Source organism: Phoenix dactylifera, chromosome 4 (assembly GCF_051530095.1).
Source record: "Phoenix dactylifera cultivar Ajwa chromosome 4, Ajwa_hap1_PhDact_Kaust_v1.1, whole genome shotgun sequence".
NCBI lineage: Eukaryota > Viridiplantae > Streptophyta > Magnoliopsida > Arecales > Arecaceae > Phoenix > Phoenix dactylifera.
The window spans coordinates 35,133,755-35,151,639 of record NC_143193.1 but is presented as its reverse complement, the minus strand read 5'-3'; the positions used below and the strand labels follow the sequence as shown (position 1 = coordinate 35,151,639).

The following is a 17,885-nucleotide window of genomic DNA, read 5'->3' as shown; positions in this document are numbered from 1 at the left end:
ACGCCAGAACGGCCCAGGCAGCGCGAATGTCTTGTGCCGTCGAGGTCTGCTGCTTTGTCATAAAAGGGAGTTTCGAAGGGCATATCATGGGTGCGATCATACCCGCACTAATGCACCGGATCCCATCAAAACTCCGCAGTTAAGCGTGCTTGGGCGAGAGTAGTACTAGGATGGGTGACCCCCTGGGAAGTCCTTGTGTTGCACCCCTTTTATTTTTTGCCCGCTTTTTTATTTTTTGATAACATTTATTTTTAATTTTTCGGCTTTTGGCTTTTCCTCTTCGGATAATTTTTTTCCCCCGAAAATAAACTGAGTCCGGAGACCCGCGGTGCCATGCCGCATAGCGGAACAGCGCGTTGAATCCTGCGCCAGAACGGCCCCGGCAGCGCGAATGTCTCGGGCCGTCGAGGTCTGCTGCTTTGTCATAAAAGGATGTTTCGATAGGCATGTCATGGGTGCGATCATACCAGCACTAATGCACCGGATCCCATCAGAACTCCGCAGTTAAGCGTGCTTGGGCGAGAGTAGTACTAGGTTGGGTGACCCCCTGGGAAGTCCTCGTGTTGCACCCCTTTTATTTTTTGCCCACTTTTTTATTTTTTGATAATATTTATTTTTAATTTTTTGGCTTTTGGCTTTTCCTCTTCGGATAATTTTTTCCCCCCGAAAATAAACTGAGTCCGGAGACTGGCGGTGCCATGCCACATAGCGGAACAGCGCGTTGAATCCTACGCCAGAACGGCCCCGGCAGCGCGAATGTCTCGTGCCGTCGCGGTCTGCTGCTTTGTCATAAAAGGGTGTTTCGAAGGGCATGTCATGGGCGCGATCTTACCAGCACTAATGCACCGGATCCCATCATAACTCCGCAGTTAAGCGTGCTTGGGCGAGAGAAGTACTAGGATGGGTGACCCCCTGGGAAGTCCTCGTGTTGCACCCTTTTTATTTTTTGCCCGCTTTTTTATTTTTTGATAATATTTATTTTTAATTTTTCGGCTTTTGGCTTTTCCTCTTCGGATAATTTTTTTCCCTCGAAAATAAACTGAGTCCGGAGACTCGCGGTGCCATGCCGCATAGCGGAACAGCGCGTTGAAACCTACGCCAGAACGGCCCCGGCAGCGCGAATGTCTCGGGCCGTCGAGGTCTGCTGCTTTGTCATAAAAGGGAGTTTCGAAGGGCATATCATGGGTGCGATCATACCAGCACTAATGCACCGGATCCCATCAGAACTCCGCAGTTAAGCGTGCTTGGGCGAGAGTAGTACTAGGATGGGTGACCCCCTGGGAAGTCCTCGTGTGGCACCCCTTTTATTTTTTGCCCGCTTTTTTATTTTTTGATAACATTTATTTTTAATTTTTCGGCTTTTGGCTTTTCCTCTTCGGATAATTTTTTTCCCCCGAAAATAAACTGAGTCCGGAGACTCGCGGTGCCATGCCGCATAGCGGAACAGTGCGTTGAATCCTACGCCAGAACGGCCCCGGCAGCGCGAATGTCTCGGGCCGTCGAGGTCTGCTGCTTTGTCATAAAAGGTTGTTTCGATGGGCATGTCATGGGTGCGATCATACCAGCACTAATGCACCGGATCCCATCAGAGCTCCGCAGTTAAGCGTGCTTGGGCGAGAGTAGTACTAGGATGGGTGACCCCCTGGGAAGTCCTCGTGTTGCACCCCTTTTATTTTTTGCCTGCATTTTTATTTTTTGATAATATTTATTTTTAATTTTTTGGCTTTTGGCTTTTCCTCTTCGGATAATTTTTTTCCCCCCGAAAATAAACTGAGTCCGGAGACTGGCGAGGCCATGCCGCATAGCGGAACAGCGCGTTGAATCATACGCCAGAACGGCCCCGGCAGCGCGAATGTCTCGGGCCGTCGAGGTCTGCTGCTTTGTCTTAAAAGGGAGTTTCGAAGGGCATGTCTTGGGTGCGATCATACCAGCACTAATGCACCGGATCCCATCAGAACTCCGCAGTTAAGCGTGCTTGGGCGAGAGTAGTACTAGGATGGGTGACCCCCTGGGAAGTTCTCGTGTTGCACCCTTTTTATTTTTTGCCCGCTTTTTTATTTTTTGACAATATTTATTTTTAATTTTTCGGTCTTTTGGCTTTTCCTCTTCGGATAATTTTTTTCCTCCGACAATAAACTGAGTCCGGAGACTGGCGGTGCCATGCCGCATAGCGGGACCACCGCGTTGAATCCTACGCCAGAACGGCCCCGGCAGCGTGAATGTCTCGGGCCGTCGAGGTCTGCTGCTTTGTCATAAAAGGGAGTTTCGAAGGGCATGTTATAGGTGCGATCATACCAGCACTAATGCACCGGATCCCATCAGAACTCCGCAGTTAAGCGTGCTTGGGCGAGAGTAGTGCTAGGATGGGTGACCCCCTGGGATGTCCTCGTGTTGCACCCTTTTTATTTTTTGCCCGCTTTTTTATTTTTTGATAATATTTATTTTTAATTTTTCGGTCTTTTGGCTTTTCCTCTTCGGATAATTTTTTTCCCCCGACAATAAACTGAGTCCGGAGACTGGCGGTGCCATGCCGCATAGCGGGACCAGCGCGTTGAATCCTACGCCAGAACGGCCACGGCAGCGCGAATGTCTCGAGCCGTCGAGGTCTGCTGCTTTGTCATAAAAGGGAGTTTCGAAGGGCATGTCATGGGTGCGATTATACCAGCACTAATGCACCGGATCCCATCAGAACTTCGCAGTTAAGCGTGCTTGGGCGAGAGTAGTACTAGGATGGGTGACCCCCTGGGAAGTCCTCGTGTTGCACCCTTTTTATTTTTTGCCCGCTTTTTTATTTTTTGATAATATTTATTTTTAATTTTTCGGCTTTTGGCCTTTCCTCTTCGGATAATTTTTTTTCCGGAAAATAAACTGAGTCCGGAGACTGGCGGTGCCATGCCGCATAGCGGAACAGCGCGTTGAATCATACGCCAGAACGGCCCCGGCAGCGCGAATGTCTCGTGCCGTCGCGGTCTGCTGCTTTGTCATAAAAGGGAGTTTCGAAGGGCATGTCATGGGTGCGATCATACCAGCACTAATGCACCGGATCCCATCATAACTCCGCAGTTAAGCGTGCTTGGGCGAGAGTAGTACTAGGATGGGTGACCCCCTGGGAAGTCCTCGTGTTGCACCCCTTTTATTTTTTGCCCTTTTTTTATTTTTTGATAATATTTATTTTTAATTTTTCGGCTTTTGGCTTTTCCTCTTCGGATAATTTTTTTTCCTCGAAAATAAACTGAGTCCGGAGACTCGCGGTGCCATGCCGCATAGCGGAACAGCGCGTTGAATCCTACGCCAGAACGGCCCCGGCAGCGCGAATGTCTTGTGCCGTCGAGGTCTGCTGCTTTGTCATAAAAGGGAGTTTCGAAGGGCATATCATGGGTGCGATCATACCAGCACTAATGCACCGGATCCCATCAAAACTCCGCAGTTAAGCGTGCTTGGGCGAGAGTAGTACTAGGATGGGTGACCCCCTGGGAAGTCCTTGTGTTGCACCCCTTTTATTTTTTGCCCGCTTTTTTATTTTTTGATAACATTTATTTTTAATTTTTCGGCTTTTGGCTTTTCCTCTTCGGATAATTTTTTTCCCCCGAAAATAAACTGAGTCCGGAGACCCGCGGTGCCATGCCGCATAGCGGAACAGCGCGTTGAATCCTGCGCCAGAACGGCCCCGGCAGCGCGAATGTCTCGGGCCGTCGAGGTCTGCTGCTTTGTCATAAAAGGATGTTTCGATAGGCATGTCATGGGTGCGATCATACCAGCACTAATGCACCGGATCCCATCAGAACTCCGCAGTTAAGCGTGCTTGGGCGAGAGTAGTACTAGGTTGGGTGACCCCCTGGGAAGTCCTCGTGTTGCACCCCTTTTATTTTTTGCCCACTTTTTTATTTTTTGATAATATTTATTTTTAATTTTTTGGCTTTTGGCTTTTCCTCTTCGGATAATTTTTTCCCCCCGAAAATAAACTGAGTCCGGAGACTGGCGGTGCCATGCCGCATAGCGGAACAGCGCGTTGAATCCTACGCCAGAACGGCCCCGGCAGCGCGAATGTCTCGTGCCGTCGCGGTCTGCTGCTTTGTCATAAAAGGGTGTTTCGAAGGGCATGTCATGGGCGCGATCTTACCAGCACTAATGCACCGGATCCCATCATAACTCCGCAGTTAAGCGTGCTTGGGCGAGAGAAGTACTAGGATGGGTGACCCCCTGGGAAGTCCTCGTGTTGCACCCTTTTTATTTTTTGCCCGCTTTTTTATTTTTTGATAATATTTATTTTTAATTTTTCGGCTTTTGGCTTTTCCTCTTCGGATAATTTTTTTCCCTCGAAAATAAACTGAGTCCGGAGACTCGCGGTGCCATGCCGCATAGCGGAACAGCGCGTTGAAACCTACGCCAGAACGGCCCCGGCAGCGCGAATGTCTCGGGCCGTCGAGGTCTGCTGCTTTGTCATAAAAGGGAGTTTCGAAGGGCATATCATGGGTGCGATCATACCAGCACTAATGCACCGGATCCCATCAGAACTCCGCAGTTAAGCGTGCTTGGGCGAGAGTAGTACTAGGATGGGTGACCCCCTGGGAAGTCCTCGTGTGGCACCCCTTTTATTTTTTGCCCGCTTTTTTATTTTTTGATAACATTTATTTTTAATTTTTCGGCTTTTGGCTTTTCCTCTTCGGATAATTTTTTTCCCCCGAAAATAAACTGAGTCCGGAGACTCGCGGTGCCATGCCGCATAGCGGAACAGTGCGTTGAATCCTACGCCAGAACGGCCCCGGCAGCGCGAATGTCTCGGGCCGTCGAGGTCTGCTGCTTTGTCATAAAAGGTTGTTTCGATGGGCATGTCATGGGTGCGATCATACCAGCACTAATGCACCGGATCCCATCAGAGCTCCGCAGTTAAGCGTGCTTGGGCGAGAGTAGTACTAGGATGGGTGACCCCCTGGGAAGTCCTCGTGTTGCACCCCTTTTATTTTTTGCCCGCATTTTTATTTTTTGATAATATTTATTTTTAATTTTTTGTCTTTTGGCTTTTCCTCTTCGGATAATTTTTTTCCCCCCGAAAATAAACTGAGTCCGGAGACTGGCGAGGCCATGCCGCATAGCGGAACAGCGCGTTGAATCATACGCCAGAACGGCCCCGGCAGCGCGAATGTCTCGGGCCGTCGAGGTCTGCTGCTTTGTCTTAAAAGGGAGTTTCGAAGGGCATGTCTTGGGTGCGATCATACCAGCACTAATGCACCGGATCCCATCAGAACTCCGCAGTTAAGCGTGCTTGGGCGAGAGTAGTACTAGGATGGGTGACCCCCTGGGAAGTTCTCGTGTTGCACCCTTTTTATTTTTTGCCCGCTTTTTTATTTTTTGATAATATTTATTTTTAATTTTTCGGTCTTTTGGCTTTTCCTCTTCGGATAATTTTTTTCCTCCGACAATAAACTGAGTCCGGAGACTGGCGGTGCCATGCCGCATAGCGGGACCACCGCGTTGAATCCTACGCCAGAACGGCCCCGGCAGCGTGAATGTCTCGGGCCGTCGAGGTCTGCTGCTTTGTCATAAAAGGGAGTTTCGAAGGGCATATCATGGGTGCGATCATACCAGCACTAATGCACCGGATCCCATCAAAACTCCGCAGTTAAGCGTGCTTGGGCGAGAGTAGTACTAGGATGGGTGACCCCCTGGGAAGTCCTTGTGTTGCACCCCTTTTATTTTTTGCCCGCTTTTTTATTTTTTGATAACATTTATTTTTAATTTTTCGGCTTTTGGCTTTTCCTCTTCGGATAATTTTTTTCCCCCGAAAATAAACTGAGTCCGGAGACCCGCGGTGCCATGCCGCATAGCGGAACAGCGCGTTGAATCCTGCGCCAGAACGGCCCCGGCAGCGCGAATGTCTCGGGCCGTCGAGGTCTGCTGCTTTGTCATAAAAGGATGTTTCGATAGGCATGTCATGGGTGCGATCATACCAGCACTAATGCACCGGATCCCATCAGAACTCCGCAGTTAAGCGTGCTTGGGCGAGAGTAGTACTAGGTTGGGTGACCCCCTGGGAAGTCCTCGTGTTGCACCCCTTTTATTTTTTGCCCACTTTTTTATTTTTTGATAATATTTATTTTTAATTTTTTGGCTTTTGGCTTTTCCTCTTCGGATAATTTTTTCCCCCCGAAAATAAACTGAGTCCGGAGACTGGCGGTGCCATGCCGCATAGCGGAACAGCGCGTTGAATCCTACGCCAGAACGGCCCCGGCAGCGCGAATGTCTCGTGCCGTCGCGGTCTGCTGCTTTGTCATAAATGGGTGTTTCGAAGGGCATGTCATGGGCGCGATCTTACCAGCACTAATGCACCGGATCCCATCATAACTCCGCAGTTAAGCGTGCTTGGGCGAGAGAAGTACTAGGATGGGTGACCCCCTGGGAAGTCCTCGTGTTGCACCCTTTTTATTTTTTGCCCGCTTTTTTATTTTTTGATAATATTTATTTTTAATTTTTCGGCTTTTGGCTTTTCCTCTTCGGATAATTTTTTTCCCTCGAAAATAAACTGAGTCCGGAGACTCGCGGTGCCATGCCGCATAGCGGAACAGCGCGTTGAAACCTACGCCAGAACGGCCCCGGCAGCGCGAATGTCTCGGGCCGTCGAGGTCTGCTGCTTTGTCATAAAAGGGAGTTTCGAAGGGCATATCATGGGTGCGATCATACCAGCACTAATGCACCGGATCCCATCAGAACTCCGCAGTTAAGCGTGCTTGGGCGAGAGTAGTACTAGGATGGGTGACCCCCTGGGAAGTCCTCGTGTGGCACCCCTTTTATTTTTTGCCCGCTTTTTTATTTTTTGATAACATTTATTTTTAATTTTTCGGCTTTTGGCTTTTCCTCTTCGGATAATTTTTTTCCCCCGAAAATAAACTGAGTCCGGAGACTCGCGGTGCCATGCCGCATAGCGGAACAGTGCGTTGAATCCTACGCCAGAACGGCCCCGGCAGCGCGAATGTCTCGGGCCGTCGAGGTCTGCTGCTTTGTCATAAAAGGTTGTTTCGATGGGCATGTCATGGGTGCGATCATACCAGCACTAATGCACCGGATCCCATCAGAGCTCCGCAGTTAAGCGTGCTTGGGCGAGAGTAGTACTAGGATGGGTGACCCCCTGGGAAGTCCTCGTGTTGCACCCCTTTTATTTTTTGCCCGCATTTTTATTTTTTGATAATATTTATTTTTAATTTTTTGGCTTTTGGCTTTTCCTCTTCGGATAATTTTTTTCCCCCCGAAAATAAACTGAGTCCGGAGACTGGCGAGGCCATGCCGCATAGCGGAACAGCGCGTTGAATCATACGCCAGAACGGCCCCGGCAGCGCGAATGTCTCGGGCCGTCGAGGTCTGCTGCTTTGTCTTAAAAGGGAGTTTCGAAGGGCATGTCTTGGGTGCGATCATACCAGCACTAATGCACCGGATCCCATCAGAACTCCGCAGTTAAGCGTGCTTGGGCGAGAGTAGTACTAGGATGGGTGACCCCCTGGGAAGTTCTCGTGTTTCACCCTTTTTATTTTTTGCCCGCTTTTTTATTTTTTGATAATATTTATTTTTAATTTTTCGGTCTTTTGGCTTTTCCTCTTCGGATAATTTTTTTCCTCCGACAATAAACTGAGTCCGGAGACTGGCGGTGCCATGCCGCATAGCGGGACCACCGCGTTGAATCCTACGCCAGAACGGCCCCGGCAGCGTGAATGTCTCGGGCCGTCGAGGTCTGCTGCTTTGTCATAAAAGGGAGTTTCGAAGGGCATGTCATAGGTGCGATCATACCAGCACTAATGCACCGGATCCCATCAGAACTCCGCAGTTAAGCGTGCTTGGGCGAGAGTAGTACTAGGATGGGTGACCCCCTGGGAAGTCCTCGTGTTGCACCCTTTTTATTTTTTGCCCGCTTTTTTATTTTTTGATAATATTTATTTTTAATTTTTCGGTCTTTTGGCTTTTCCTCTTCGGATAATTTTTTTCCCCCGACAATAAACTGAGTCCGGAGACTGGCGGTGCCATGCCGCATAGCGGGACCAGCGCGTTGAATCCTACGCCAGAACGGCCACGGCAGCGCGAATGTCTCGAGCCGTCGAGGTCTGCTGCTTTGTCATAAAAGGGAGTTTCGAAGGGCATGTCATGGGTGCGATTATACCAGCACTAATGCACCGGATCCCATCAGAACTTCGCAGTTAAGCGTGCTTGGGCGAGAGTAGTACTAGGATGGGTGACCCCCTGGGAAGTCCTCGTGTTGCACCCTTTTTATTTTTTGCCCGCTTTTTTATTTTTTGATAATATTTATTTTTAATTTTTCGGCTTTTGGCCTTTCCTCTTCGGATAATTTTTTTTCCCGAAAATAAACTGAGTCCGGAGACTGGCGGTGCCATGCCGCATAGCGGAACAGCGCGTTGAATCATACACCAGAACGGCCCCGGCAGCGCGAATGTCTCGTGCCGTCGCGGTCTGCTGCTTTGTCATAAAAGGGAGTTTCGAAGGGCATGTCATGGGTGCGATCATACCAGCACTAATGCACCGGATCCCATCATAACTCCGCAGTTAAGCGTGCTTGGGCGAGAGTAGTACTAGGATGGGTGACCCCCTGGGAAGTCCTCGTGTTGCACCCCTTTTATTTTTTGCCCTTTTTTTATTTTTTGATAATATTTATTTTTAATTTTTCGGCTTTTGGCTTTTCCTCTTCGGATAATTTTTTTCCCCCGACAATAAACTGAGTCCGGAGACTGGCGGTGCCATGCCGCATAGCGGGACCAGCGCGTTGAATCCTACGCCAGAACGGCCACGGCAGCGCGAATGTCTCGAGCCGTCGAGGTCTGCTGCTTTGTCATAAAAGGGAGTTTCGAAGGGCATGTCATGGGTGCGATTATACCAGCACTAATGCACCGGATCCCATCAGAACTTCGCAGTTAAGCGTGCTTGGGCGAGAGTAGTACTAGGATGGGTGACCCCCTGGGAAGTCCTCGTGTTGCACCCTTTTTATTTTTTGCCCGCTTTTTTATTTTTTGATAATATTTATTTTTAATTTTTCGGCTTTTGGCCTTTCCTCTTCGGATAATTTTTTTTCCCGAAAATAAACTGAGTCCGGAGACTGGCGGTGCCATGCCGCATAGCGGAACAGCGCGTTGAATCATACACCAGAACGGCCCCGGCAGCGCGAATGTCTCGTGCCGTCGCGGTCTGCTGCTTTGTCATAAAAGGGAGTTTCGAAGGGCATGTCATGGGTGCGATCATACCAGCACTAATGCACCGGATCCCATCATAACTCCGCAGTTAAGCGTGCTTGGGCGAGAGTAGTACTAGGATGGGTGACCCCCTGGGAAGTTCTCGTGTTTCACCCTTTTTATTTTTTGCCCGCTTTTTTATTTTTTGATAATATTTATTTTTAATTTTTCGGTCTTTTGGCTTTTCCTCTTCGGATAATTTTTTTCCTCCGACAATAAACTGAGTCCGGAGACTGGCGGTGCCATGCCGCATAGCGGGACCACCGCGTTGAATCCTACGCCAGAACGGCCCCGGCAGCGCGAATGTCTCGGGCCGTCGAGGTCTGCTGCTTTGTCTTAAAAGGGAGTTTCGAAGGGCATGTCTTGGGTGCGATCATACCAGCACTAATGCACCGGATCCCATCAGAACTCCGCAGTTAAGCGTGCTTGGGCGAGAGTAGTACTAGGATGGGTGACCCCCTGGGAAGTTCTCGTGTTTCACCCTTTTTATTTTTTGCCCGCTTTTTTATTTTTTGATAATATTTATTTTTAATTTTTCGGTCTTTTGGCTTTTCCTCTTCGGATAATTTTTTTCCTCCGACAATAAACTGAGTCCGGAGACTGGCGGTGCCATGCCGCATAGCGGGACCACCGCGTTGAATCCTACGCCAGAACGGCCCCGGCAGCGTGAATGTCTCGGGCCGTCGAGGTCTGCTGCTTTGTCATAAAAGGGAGTTTCGAAGGGCATGTCATAGGTGCGATCATACCAGCACTAATGCACCGGATCCCATCAGAACTCCGCAGTTAAGCGTGCTTGGGCGAGAGTAGTACTAGGATGGGTGACCCCCTGGGAAGTCCTCGTGTTGCACCCTTTTTATTTTTTGCCCGCTTTTTTATTTTTTGATAATATTTATTTTTAATTTTTCGGTCTTTTGGCTTTTCCTCTTCGGATAATTTTTTTCCCCCGACAATAAACTGAGTCCGGAGACTGGCGGTGCCATGCCGCATAGCGGGACCAGCGCGTTGAATCCTACGCCAGAACGGCCACGGCAGCGCGAATGTCTCGAGCCGTCGAGGTCTGCTGCTTTGTCATAAAAGGGAGTTTCGAAGGGCATGTCATGGGTGCGATTATACCAGCACTAATGCACCGGATCCCATCAGAACTTCGCAGTTAAGCGTGCTTGGGCGAGAGTAGTACTAGGATGGGTGACCCCCTGGGAAGTCCTCGTGTTGCACCCTTTTTATTTTTTGCCCGCTTTTTTATTTTTTGATAATATTTATTTTTAATTTTTCGGCTTTTGGCCTTTCCTCTTCGGATAATTTTTTTTCCCGAAAATAAACTGAGTCCGGAGACTGGCGGTGCCATGCCGCATAGCGGAACAGCGCGTTGAATCATACACCAGAACGGCCCCGGCAGCGCGAATGTCTCGTGCCGTCGCGGTCTGCTGCTTTGTCATAAAAGGGAGTTTCGAAGGGCATGTCATGGGTGCGATCATACCAGCACTAATGCACCGGATCCCATCATAACTCCGCAGTTAAGCGTGCTTGGGCGAGAGTAGTACTAGGATGGGTGACCCCCTGGGAAGTCCTCGTGTTGCACCCCTTTTATTTTTTGCCCTTTTTTTATTTTTTGATAATATTTATTTTTAATTTTTCGGCTTTTGGCTTTTCCTCTTCGGATAATTTTTTTTCCTCGAAAATAAACTGAGTCCGGAGACTCGCGGTGCCATGCCGCATAGCGGAACAGCGCGTTGAATCCTACGCCAGAACGGCCCCGGCAGCGCGAATGTCTTGTGCCGTCGAGGTCTGCTGCTTTGTCATAAAAGGGAGTTTCGAAGGGCATATCATGGGTGCGATCATACCAGCACTAATGCACCGGATCCCATCAAAACTCCGCAGTTAAGCGTGCTTGGGCGAGAGTAGTACTAGGATGGGTGACCCCCTGGGAAGTCCTTGTGTTGCACCCCTTTTATTTTTTGCCCGCTTTTTTATTTTTTGATAACATTTATTTTTAATTTTTCGGCTTTTGGCTTTTCCTCTTCGGATAATTTTTTTCCCCCGAAAATAAACTGAGTCCGGAGACCCGCGGTGCCATGCCGCATAGCGGAACAGCGCGTTGAATCCTACGCCAGAACGGCCCCGGCAGCGCGAATGTCTCGGGCCGTCGAGGTCTGCTGCTTTGTCATAAAAGGATGTTTCGATAGGCATGTCATGGGTGCGATCATACCAGCACTAATGCACCGGATCCCATCAGAACTCCGCAGTTAAGCGTGCTTGGGCGAGAGTAGTACTAGGTTGGGTGACCCCCTGGGAAGTCCTCGTGTTGCACCCCTTTTATTTTTTGCCCACTTTTTTATTTTTTGATAATATTTATTTTTAATTTTTTGGCTTTTGGCTTTTCCTCTTCGGATAATTTTTTCCCCCCGAAAATAAACTGAGTCCGGAGACTGGCGGTGCCATGCCGCATAGCGGAACAGCGCGTTGAATCATACGCCAGAACGGCCCCGGCAGCGCGAATGTCTCGGGCCGTCGAGGTCTGCTGCTTTGTCTTAAAAGGGAGTTTCGAAGGGCATGTCTTGGGTGCGATCATACCAGCACTAATGCACCGGATCCCATCAGAACTCCGCAGTTAAGCGTGCTTGGGCGTGAGTAGTACTAGGATGGGTGCCCCCCTGGGAAGTCCTCGTGTTGCACCCTTTTTATTTTTTGCCCGCTTTTTTATTTTTTGATAATATTTATTTTTAATTTTTCGGCTTTTGGCTTTTCCTCTTCGGATAAATTTTTTCCTCCGACAATAAACTGAGTCCGGAGACTGGCGGTGCCATGCCGCATAGCGGGACCAGCGCGTTGAATCCTACGCCAGAACGGCCCCGGCAGCGTGAATGTCTCGGGCCGTCGAGGTCTGCTGCTTTGTCATAAAAGGGAGTTTCGAAGGGCATGTCATGGGTGCGATCATACCAGCACTAATGCACCGGATCCCATCAGAACTCCGCAGTTAAGCGTGCTTGGGCGAGAGTAGTACTAGGATGGGTGACCCCCTGGGAAGTCCTCGTGTTGCACCCTTTTTATTTTTTGCCCGCTTTTTTATTTTTTGATAATATTTATTTTTAATTTTTCGGCTTTTGGCTTTTTCTCTTTGGATAATTTTTTTTTTCCGAAAATAAACTGAGTCCGGAGACTGGCGGTGCCATGCCGCATAGCGGAACAGCGCGTTGAATCCTACGCCAGAACGGCCCCGGCAGCGCGAATGTCTCGTGCCGTCGCGGTCTGCTGCTTTGTCATAAAAGGGAGTTTCGATGGGCATGTCATGGGTGCGATCATACCAGCACTAATGCACCGGATCCCATCATAACTCCGCAGTTAAGCGTGCTTGGGCGAGAGAAGTACTTGGATGGGTGACCCCCTGGGAAGTCCTCGTGTTGCACCCTTTTTATTTTTTGCCCGCTTTTTTATTTTTTGATAATATTTATTTTTAATTTTTTGGCTTTTGGCCTTTCCTCTTCGGATAATTTTTTTTCCCGAAAATAAACTGAGTCCGGAGACTGGCGGTGCCATGCCGCACAGCGGAACAGCGCGTTGAATCATACGCCAGAACGGCCCCGGCAGCGCGAATGTCTCGTGCCGTCGCGGTCTGCTGCTTTGTCATAAAAGGGAGTTTCGAAGGGCATGTCATGGGTGCGATCATACCATCACTAATGCACCGGATCCCATCATAACTCCGCAGTTAAGCGTGCTTGGGCGAGAGTAGTACTAGGATGGGTGACCCCCTGGGAAGTCCTCGTGTTGCACCCCTTTTATTTTTTGCCTTTTTTTTATTTTTTGATAATATTTATTTTTAATTTTTCGGCTTTTGGCTTTTCCTCTTCGGATAATTTTTTTTCCTCGAAAATAAACTGAGTCCGGAGACTCGCGGTGCCATGCCGCATAGCGGAACAGCGCGTTGAATCCTACGCCAGAACGGCCCCGGCAGCGCGAATGTCTCGTGCCGTCGAGGTCTGCTGCTTTGTCATAAAAGGGAGTTTCGAAGGGCATATCATGGGTGCGATCATACCAGCACTAATGCACCGGATCCCATCAGAACTCCGCAGTTAAGCGTGCTTGGGCGAGAGTAGTACTAGGATGGGTGACCCCCTGGGAAGTCCTCGTGTTGCACCCCTTTTATTTTTTGCCCGCTTTTTTATTTTTTGATAACATTTATTTTTAATTTTTCGGCTTTTGGCTTTTCCTCTTCGGATAATTTTTTTCCCCCGAAAATAAACTGAGTCCGGGGACCCGTGGTGCCATGCCGCATAGCGGAACAGCGCGTTGAATCCTACGCCAGAACGGCCCCGGCAGCGCGAATGTCTCGGGCCGTCGAGGTCTGCTGCTTTGTCATAAAAGGATGTTTCGATAGGCATGTCATGGGTGCGATCATACCAGCACTAATGCACCGGATCCCATCAGAACTCCGCAGTTAAGCGTGCTTGGGCGAGAGTAGTACTAGGTTGGGTGACCCCCTGGGAAGTCCTCGTGTTGCACCCCTTTTATTTTTTGCCCACTTTTTTATTTTTTGATAATATTTATTTTTAATTTTTTGGCTTTTGGCTTTTCCTCTTCGGATAATTTTTTCCCTCCGAAAATAAACTGAGTCCGGAGACTGGCGGTGCCATGCCGCATAGCGGAACAGCGCGTTGAATCATACGCCAGAACGGCCCCGGCAGCGCGAATGTCTCGGGCCGTCGAGGTCTGCTGCTTTGTCTTAAAAGGGAGTTTCGAAGGGCATGTCTTGGGTGCGATCATACCAGCACTAATGCACCGGATCCCATCAGAACTCCGCAGTTAAGCGTGCTTGGGCGAGAGTAGTACTAGGATGGGTGACCCCCTGGGAAGTCCTCGTGTTGCACCCTTTTTATTTTTTGCCCGCTTTTTTATTTTTTGATAATATTTATTTTTAATTTTTCGGCTTTTGGCTTTTCCTCTTCGGATAATTTTTTTCCTCCGACAATAAACTGAGTCCGGAGACTGGCGGTGCCATGCCGCATAGCGGGACCAGCGCGTTGAATCCTACGCCAGAACGGCCCCGGCAGCGTGAATGTCTCGGGCCGTCGAGGACTGCTGCTTTGTCATAAAAGGGAGTTTCGAAGGGCATGTCATGGGTGCGATCATACCAGCACTAATGCACCGGATCCCATCAGAACTCCGCAGTTAAGCGTGCTTGGGCGAGAGTAGTACTAGGATGGGTGACCCCCTGGGAAGTCCCCGTGTTGCACCCTTTTTATTTTTTGCCCGCTTTTTTATTTTTTGATAATATTTATTTTTAATTTTTCGGCTTTTGGCTTTTTTTCTTCGGATAATTTTTTTTTTCCGAAAATAAACTGAGTCCGGAGACTGGCGGTGCCATGCCGCATAGCGGGACCAGCGCGTTGAATCCTACGCCAGAACGGCCACGGCAGCGCGAATGTCTCGAGCCGTCGAGGTCTGCTGCTTTGTCATAAAAGGGAGTTTCGAAGGGCATGTCATGGGTGCGATTATACCAGCACTAATGCACCGGATCCCATCAGAACTTCGCAGTTAAGCGTGCTTGGGCGAGAGTAGTACTAGGATGGGTGACCCCCTGGGAAGTCCTCGTGTTGCACCCTTTTTATTTTTTGCCCGCTTTTTTATTTTTTGATAATATTTATTTTTAATTTTTCGGCTTTTGGCCTTTCCTCTTCGGATAATTTTTTTTCCCGAAAATAAACTGAGTCCGGAGACTGGCGGTGCCATGCCGCATAGCGGAACAGCGCGTTGAATCATACACCAGAACGGCCCCGGCAGCGCGAATGTCTCGTGCCGTCGCGGTCTGCTGCTTTGTCATAAAAGGGAGTTTCGAAGGGCATGTCATGGGTGCGATCATACCAGCACTAATGCACCGGATCCCATCATAACTCCGCAGTTAAGCGTGCTTGGGCGAGAGTAGTACTAGGATGGGTGACCCCCTGGGAAGTCCTCGTGTTGCACCCCTTTTATTTTTTGCCCTTTTTTTATTTTTTGATAATATTTATTTTTAATTTTTCGGCTTTTGGCTTTTCCTCTTCGGATAATTTTTTTTCCTCGAAAATAAACTGAGTCCGGAGACTCGCGGTGCCATGCCGCATAGCGGAACAGCGCGTTGAATCCTACGCCAGAACGGCCCCGGCAGCGCGAATGTCTTGTGCCGTCGAGGTCTGCTGCTTTGTCATAAAAGGGAGTTTCGAAGGGCATATCATGGGTGCGATCATACCAGCACTAATGCACCGGATCCCATCAAAACTCCGCAGTTAAGCGTGCTTGGGCGAGAGTAGTACTAGGATGGGTGACCCCCTGGGAAGTCCTTGTGTTGCACCCCTTTTATTTTTTGCCCGCTTTTTTATTTTTTGATAACATTTATTTTTAATTTTTCGGCTTTTGGCTTTTCCTCTTCGGATATTTTTTTTCCCCCGAAAATAAACTGAGTCCGGAGACCCGCGGTGCCATGCCGCATAGCGGAACAGCGCGTTGAATCCTACGCCAGAACGGCCCCGGCAGCGCGAATGTCTCGGGCCGTCGAGGTCTGCTGCTTTGTCATAAAAGGATGTTTCGATAGGCATGTCATGGGTGCGATCATACCAGCACTAATGCACCGGATCCCATCAGAACTCCGCAGTTAAGCGTGCTTGGGCGAGAGTAGTACTAGGTTGGGTGACCCCCTGGGAAGTCCTCGTGTTGCACCCCTTTTATTTTTTGCCCACTTTTTTATTTTTTGATAATATTTATTTTTAATTTTTTGGCTTTTGGCTTTTCCTCTTCGGATAATTTTTTCCCCCCGAAAATAAACTGAGTCCGGAGACTGGCGGTGCCATGCCGCATAGCGGAACAGCGCGTTGAATCATACGCCAGAACGGCCCCGGCAGCGCGAATGTCTCGGGCCGTCGAGGTCTGCTGCTTTGTCTTAAAAGGGAGTTTCGAAGGGCATGTCTTGGGTGCGATCATACCAGCACTAATGCACCGGATCCCATCAGAACTCCGCAGTTAAGCGTGCTTGGGCGTGAGTAGTACTAGGATGGGTGCCCCCCTGGGAAGTCCTCGTGTTGCACCCTTTTTATTTTTTGCCCGCTTTTTTATTTTTTGATAATATTTATTTTTAATTTTTCGGCTTTTGGCTTTTCCTCTTCGGATAAATTTTTTCCTCCGACAATAAACTGAGTCCGGAGACTGGCGGTGCCATGCCGCATAGCGGGACCAGCGCGTTGAATCCTACGCCAGAACGGCCCCGGCAGCGTGAATGTCTCGGGCCGTCGAGGTCTGCTGCTTTGTCATAAAAGGGAGTTTCGAAGGGCATGTCATGGGTGCGATCATACCAGCACTAATGCACCGGATCCCATCAGAACTCCGCAGTTAAGCGTGCTTGGGCGAGAGTAGTACTAGGATGGGTGACCCCCTGGGAAGTCCTCGTGTTGCACCCTTTTTATTTTTTGCCCGCTTTTTTATTTTTTGATAATATTTATTTTTAATTTTTCGGCTTTTGGCTTTTTCTCTTTGGATAATTTTTTTTTTCCGAAAATAAACTGAGTCCGGAGACTGGCGGTGCCATGCCGCATAGCGGAACAGCGCGTTGAATCCTACGCCAGAACGGCCCCGGCAGCGCGAATGTCTCGTGCCGTCGCGGTCTGCTGCTTTGTTATAAAAGGGAGTTTCGATGGGCATGTCATGGGTGCGATCATACCAGCACTAATGCACCGGATCCCATCATAACTCCGCAGTTAAGCGTGCTTGGGCGAGAGAAGTACTTGGATGGGTGACCCCCTGGGAAGTCCTCGTGTTGCACCCTTTTTATTTTTTGCCCGCTTTTTTATTTTTTGATAATATTTATTTTTAATTTTTCGGCTTTTGGCCTTTCCTCTTCGGATAATTTTTTTTCCCGAAAATAAACTGAGTCCGGAGACTGGCGGTGCCATGCCGCACAGCGGAACAGCGCGTTGAATCATACGCCAGAACGGCCCCGGCAGCGCGAATGTCTCGTGCCGTCGCGGTCTGCTGCTTTGTCATAAAAGGGAGTTTCGAAGGGCATGTCATGGGTGCGATCATACCATCACTAATGCACCGGATCCCATCATAACTCCGCAGTTAAGCGTGCTTGGGCGAGAGTAGTACTAGGATGGGTGACCCCCTGGGAAGTCCTCGTGTTGCACCCCTTTTATTTTTTGCCCTTTTTTTATTTTTTGATAATATTTATTTTTAATTTTTCGGCTTTTGGCTTTTCCTCTTCGGATAATTTTTTTTCCTCGAAAATAAACTGAGTCCGGAGACTCGCGGTGCCATGCCGCATAGCGGAACAGCGCGTTGAATCCTACGCCAGAACGGCCCCGGCAGCGCGAATGTCTCGTGCCGTCGAGGTCTGCTGCTTTGTCATAAAAGGGAGTTTCGAAGGGCATATCATGGGTGCGATCATACCAGCACTAATGCACCGGATCCCATCAGAACTCCGCAGTTAAGCGTGCTTGGGCGAGAGTAGTACTAGGATGGGTGACCCCCTGGGAAGTCCTCGTGTTGCACCCCTTTTATTTTTTGCCCGCTTTTTTATTTTTTGATAACATTTATTTTTAATTTTTCGGCTTTTGGCTTTTCCTCTTCGGATAATTTTTTTCTCCCGAAAATAAACTGAGTCCGGGGACCCGTGGTGCCATGCCGCATAGCGGAACAGCG

The 17,885-nt window shown here is 49.1% G+C and overlaps 46 non-coding genes and 3 pseudogenes across 46 annotated transcripts; all 49 read left to right on the top strand.

The window, feature by feature from the left end:
• The first annotated feature begins 88 nt into the window (after positions 1-88).
• Positions 89-207, top strand: LOC149757078 (5S ribosomal RNA). The gene has a single exon (XR_016407211.1). It is a non-coding gene; the product is annotated as a 5S ribosomal RNA (ribosomal RNA).
• A 246-nt stretch (positions 208-453) lies between these two features.
• Positions 454-572, top strand: LOC149757077 (5S ribosomal RNA). Its single transcript, XR_016412986.1, has one exon. It is a non-coding gene; the product is annotated as a 5S ribosomal RNA (ribosomal RNA).
• A 246-nt stretch (positions 573-818) lies between these two features.
• Positions 819-937, top strand: LOC149757076 (5S ribosomal RNA; annotated as a pseudogene).
• A 246-nt stretch (positions 938-1,183) lies between these two features.
• On the top strand, positions 1,184-1,302 carry LOC149757075 (5S ribosomal RNA). The gene has a single exon (XR_016403435.1). It is a non-coding gene; the product is annotated as a 5S ribosomal RNA (ribosomal RNA).
• Positions 1,303-1,548: 246 nt separating this feature from the next.
• On the top strand, positions 1,549-1,667 carry LOC149757074 (5S ribosomal RNA). The gene has a single exon (XR_016401576.1). It is a non-coding gene; the product is annotated as a 5S ribosomal RNA (ribosomal RNA).
• Positions 1,668-1,914: 247 nt separating this feature from the next.
• LOC149757073 (5S ribosomal RNA) lies at positions 1,915-2,033 on the top strand. The gene has a single exon (XR_016410919.1). It is a non-coding gene; the product is annotated as a 5S ribosomal RNA (ribosomal RNA).
• A 248-nt stretch (positions 2,034-2,281) lies between these two features.
• LOC149757072 (5S ribosomal RNA) lies at positions 2,282-2,400 on the top strand. Its single transcript, XR_016408840.1, has one exon. It is a non-coding gene; the product is annotated as a 5S ribosomal RNA (ribosomal RNA).
• Positions 2,401-2,648: 248 nt separating this feature from the next.
• On the top strand, positions 2,649-2,767 carry LOC149757071 (5S ribosomal RNA). Its single transcript, XR_016403936.1, has one exon. It is a non-coding gene; the product is annotated as a 5S ribosomal RNA (ribosomal RNA).
• Positions 2,768-3,012: 245 nt separating this feature from the next.
• LOC149757070 (5S ribosomal RNA) lies at positions 3,013-3,131 on the top strand. The gene has a single exon (XR_016405876.1). It is a non-coding gene; the product is annotated as a 5S ribosomal RNA (ribosomal RNA).
• Positions 3,132-3,376: 245 nt separating this feature from the next.
• LOC149757069 (5S ribosomal RNA) lies at positions 3,377-3,495 on the top strand. The gene has a single exon (XR_016406034.1). It is a non-coding gene; the product is annotated as a 5S ribosomal RNA (ribosomal RNA).
• A 246-nt stretch (positions 3,496-3,741) lies between these two features.
• Positions 3,742-3,860, top strand: LOC149757068 (5S ribosomal RNA). Its single transcript, XR_016412985.1, has one exon. It is a non-coding gene; the product is annotated as a 5S ribosomal RNA (ribosomal RNA).
• Positions 3,861-4,106: 246 nt separating this feature from the next.
• LOC149757067 (5S ribosomal RNA) lies at positions 4,107-4,225 on the top strand (annotated as a pseudogene).
• Positions 4,226-4,471: 246 nt separating this feature from the next.
• Positions 4,472-4,590, top strand: LOC149757066 (5S ribosomal RNA). Its single transcript, XR_016403434.1, has one exon. It is a non-coding gene; the product is annotated as a 5S ribosomal RNA (ribosomal RNA).
• Positions 4,591-4,836: 246 nt separating this feature from the next.
• On the top strand, positions 4,837-4,955 carry LOC149757065 (5S ribosomal RNA). The gene has a single exon (XR_016401575.1). It is a non-coding gene; the product is annotated as a 5S ribosomal RNA (ribosomal RNA).
• Positions 4,956-5,202: 247 nt separating this feature from the next.
• On the top strand, positions 5,203-5,321 carry LOC149757064 (5S ribosomal RNA). The gene has a single exon (XR_016410802.1). It is a non-coding gene; the product is annotated as a 5S ribosomal RNA (ribosomal RNA).
• Positions 5,322-5,569: 248 nt separating this feature from the next.
• On the top strand, positions 5,570-5,688 carry LOC149757063 (5S ribosomal RNA). Its single transcript, XR_016406033.1, has one exon. It is a non-coding gene; the product is annotated as a 5S ribosomal RNA (ribosomal RNA).
• A 246-nt stretch (positions 5,689-5,934) lies between these two features.
• LOC149757062 (5S ribosomal RNA) lies at positions 5,935-6,053 on the top strand. Its single transcript, XR_016412984.1, has one exon. It is a non-coding gene; the product is annotated as a 5S ribosomal RNA (ribosomal RNA).
• A 246-nt stretch (positions 6,054-6,299) lies between these two features.
• Positions 6,300-6,418, top strand: LOC149757061 (5S ribosomal RNA; annotated as a pseudogene).
• A 246-nt stretch (positions 6,419-6,664) lies between these two features.
• On the top strand, positions 6,665-6,783 carry LOC149757060 (5S ribosomal RNA). Its single transcript, XR_016403433.1, has one exon. It is a non-coding gene; the product is annotated as a 5S ribosomal RNA (ribosomal RNA).
• Positions 6,784-7,029: 246 nt separating this feature from the next.
• LOC149757059 (5S ribosomal RNA) lies at positions 7,030-7,148 on the top strand. The gene has a single exon (XR_016401574.1). It is a non-coding gene; the product is annotated as a 5S ribosomal RNA (ribosomal RNA).
• Positions 7,149-7,395: 247 nt separating this feature from the next.
• Positions 7,396-7,514, top strand: LOC149757058 (5S ribosomal RNA). The gene has a single exon (XR_016403593.1). It is a non-coding gene; the product is annotated as a 5S ribosomal RNA (ribosomal RNA).
• Positions 7,515-7,762: 248 nt separating this feature from the next.
• Positions 7,763-7,881, top strand: LOC149757057 (5S ribosomal RNA). The gene has a single exon (XR_016402204.1). It is a non-coding gene; the product is annotated as a 5S ribosomal RNA (ribosomal RNA).
• A 248-nt stretch (positions 7,882-8,129) lies between these two features.
• On the top strand, positions 8,130-8,248 carry LOC149757056 (5S ribosomal RNA). The gene has a single exon (XR_016403935.1). It is a non-coding gene; the product is annotated as a 5S ribosomal RNA (ribosomal RNA).
• Positions 8,249-8,493: 245 nt separating this feature from the next.
• On the top strand, positions 8,494-8,612 carry LOC149757055 (5S ribosomal RNA). Its single transcript, XR_016405875.1, has one exon. It is a non-coding gene; the product is annotated as a 5S ribosomal RNA (ribosomal RNA).
• Positions 8,613-8,858: 246 nt separating this feature from the next.
• LOC149757054 (5S ribosomal RNA) lies at positions 8,859-8,977 on the top strand. Its single transcript, XR_016403934.1, has one exon. It is a non-coding gene; the product is annotated as a 5S ribosomal RNA (ribosomal RNA).
• Positions 8,978-9,222: 245 nt separating this feature from the next.
• LOC149757053 (5S ribosomal RNA) lies at positions 9,223-9,341 on the top strand. The gene has a single exon (XR_016408650.1). It is a non-coding gene; the product is annotated as a 5S ribosomal RNA (ribosomal RNA).
• A 248-nt stretch (positions 9,342-9,589) lies between these two features.
• LOC149757052 (5S ribosomal RNA) lies at positions 9,590-9,708 on the top strand. The gene has a single exon (XR_016403591.1). It is a non-coding gene; the product is annotated as a 5S ribosomal RNA (ribosomal RNA).
• Positions 9,709-9,956: 248 nt separating this feature from the next.
• Positions 9,957-10,075, top strand: LOC149757051 (5S ribosomal RNA). The gene has a single exon (XR_016402202.1). It is a non-coding gene; the product is annotated as a 5S ribosomal RNA (ribosomal RNA).
• Positions 10,076-10,323: 248 nt separating this feature from the next.
• LOC149757050 (5S ribosomal RNA) lies at positions 10,324-10,442 on the top strand. The gene has a single exon (XR_016403933.1). It is a non-coding gene; the product is annotated as a 5S ribosomal RNA (ribosomal RNA).
• Positions 10,443-10,687: 245 nt separating this feature from the next.
• Positions 10,688-10,806, top strand: LOC149757049 (5S ribosomal RNA). The gene has a single exon (XR_016405874.1). It is a non-coding gene; the product is annotated as a 5S ribosomal RNA (ribosomal RNA).
• Positions 10,807-11,051: 245 nt separating this feature from the next.
• Positions 11,052-11,170, top strand: LOC149757048 (5S ribosomal RNA). Its single transcript, XR_016406032.1, has one exon. It is a non-coding gene; the product is annotated as a 5S ribosomal RNA (ribosomal RNA).
• A 246-nt stretch (positions 11,171-11,416) lies between these two features.
• On the top strand, positions 11,417-11,535 carry LOC149757047 (5S ribosomal RNA). Its single transcript, XR_016412983.1, has one exon. It is a non-coding gene; the product is annotated as a 5S ribosomal RNA (ribosomal RNA).
• A 246-nt stretch (positions 11,536-11,781) lies between these two features.
• On the top strand, positions 11,782-11,900 carry LOC149757046 (5S ribosomal RNA). Its single transcript, XR_016401555.1, has one exon. It is a non-coding gene; the product is annotated as a 5S ribosomal RNA (ribosomal RNA).
• A 247-nt stretch (positions 11,901-12,147) lies between these two features.
• LOC149757045 (5S ribosomal RNA) lies at positions 12,148-12,266 on the top strand. Its single transcript, XR_016411833.1, has one exon. It is a non-coding gene; the product is annotated as a 5S ribosomal RNA (ribosomal RNA).
• A 246-nt stretch (positions 12,267-12,512) lies between these two features.
• On the top strand, positions 12,513-12,631 carry LOC149757044 (5S ribosomal RNA). Its single transcript, XR_016406847.1, has one exon. It is a non-coding gene; the product is annotated as a 5S ribosomal RNA (ribosomal RNA).
• A 245-nt stretch (positions 12,632-12,876) lies between these two features.
• On the top strand, positions 12,877-12,995 carry LOC149757043 (5S ribosomal RNA). Its single transcript, XR_016408246.1, has one exon. It is a non-coding gene; the product is annotated as a 5S ribosomal RNA (ribosomal RNA).
• Positions 12,996-13,240: 245 nt separating this feature from the next.
• LOC149757042 (5S ribosomal RNA) lies at positions 13,241-13,359 on the top strand. The gene has a single exon (XR_016402169.1). It is a non-coding gene; the product is annotated as a 5S ribosomal RNA (ribosomal RNA).
• A 246-nt stretch (positions 13,360-13,605) lies between these two features.
• LOC149757041 (5S ribosomal RNA) lies at positions 13,606-13,724 on the top strand. The gene has a single exon (XR_016412981.1). It is a non-coding gene; the product is annotated as a 5S ribosomal RNA (ribosomal RNA).
• A 246-nt stretch (positions 13,725-13,970) lies between these two features.
• LOC149757040 (5S ribosomal RNA) lies at positions 13,971-14,089 on the top strand. The gene has a single exon (XR_016411832.1). It is a non-coding gene; the product is annotated as a 5S ribosomal RNA (ribosomal RNA).
• Positions 14,090-14,336: 247 nt separating this feature from the next.
• LOC149757039 (5S ribosomal RNA) lies at positions 14,337-14,455 on the top strand. Its single transcript, XR_016412789.1, has one exon. It is a non-coding gene; the product is annotated as a 5S ribosomal RNA (ribosomal RNA).
• Positions 14,456-14,702: 247 nt separating this feature from the next.
• LOC149757038 (5S ribosomal RNA) lies at positions 14,703-14,821 on the top strand. The gene has a single exon (XR_016403932.1). It is a non-coding gene; the product is annotated as a 5S ribosomal RNA (ribosomal RNA).
• Positions 14,822-15,066: 245 nt separating this feature from the next.
• LOC149757037 (5S ribosomal RNA) lies at positions 15,067-15,185 on the top strand. Its single transcript, XR_016405873.1, has one exon. It is a non-coding gene; the product is annotated as a 5S ribosomal RNA (ribosomal RNA).
• Positions 15,186-15,430: 245 nt separating this feature from the next.
• On the top strand, positions 15,431-15,549 carry LOC149757036 (5S ribosomal RNA). The gene has a single exon (XR_016406031.1). It is a non-coding gene; the product is annotated as a 5S ribosomal RNA (ribosomal RNA).
• Positions 15,550-15,795: 246 nt separating this feature from the next.
• Positions 15,796-15,914, top strand: LOC149757035 (5S ribosomal RNA). The gene has a single exon (XR_016412980.1). It is a non-coding gene; the product is annotated as a 5S ribosomal RNA (ribosomal RNA).
• Positions 15,915-16,160: 246 nt separating this feature from the next.
• On the top strand, positions 16,161-16,279 carry LOC149757034 (5S ribosomal RNA). The gene has a single exon (XR_016401554.1). It is a non-coding gene; the product is annotated as a 5S ribosomal RNA (ribosomal RNA).
• A 247-nt stretch (positions 16,280-16,526) lies between these two features.
• Positions 16,527-16,645, top strand: LOC149757033 (5S ribosomal RNA). Its single transcript, XR_016411831.1, has one exon. It is a non-coding gene; the product is annotated as a 5S ribosomal RNA (ribosomal RNA).
• A 246-nt stretch (positions 16,646-16,891) lies between these two features.
• Positions 16,892-17,010, top strand: LOC149757032 (5S ribosomal RNA). The gene has a single exon (XR_016406846.1). It is a non-coding gene; the product is annotated as a 5S ribosomal RNA (ribosomal RNA).
• Positions 17,011-17,255: 245 nt separating this feature from the next.
• Positions 17,256-17,374, top strand: LOC149757031 (5S ribosomal RNA). The gene has a single exon (XR_016408245.1). It is a non-coding gene; the product is annotated as a 5S ribosomal RNA (ribosomal RNA).
• Positions 17,375-17,619: 245 nt separating this feature from the next.
• LOC149757030 (5S ribosomal RNA) lies at positions 17,620-17,738 on the top strand. The gene has a single exon (XR_016402158.1). It is a non-coding gene; the product is annotated as a 5S ribosomal RNA (ribosomal RNA).
• The last annotated feature ends 147 nt before the right edge of the window (positions 17,739-17,885 follow it).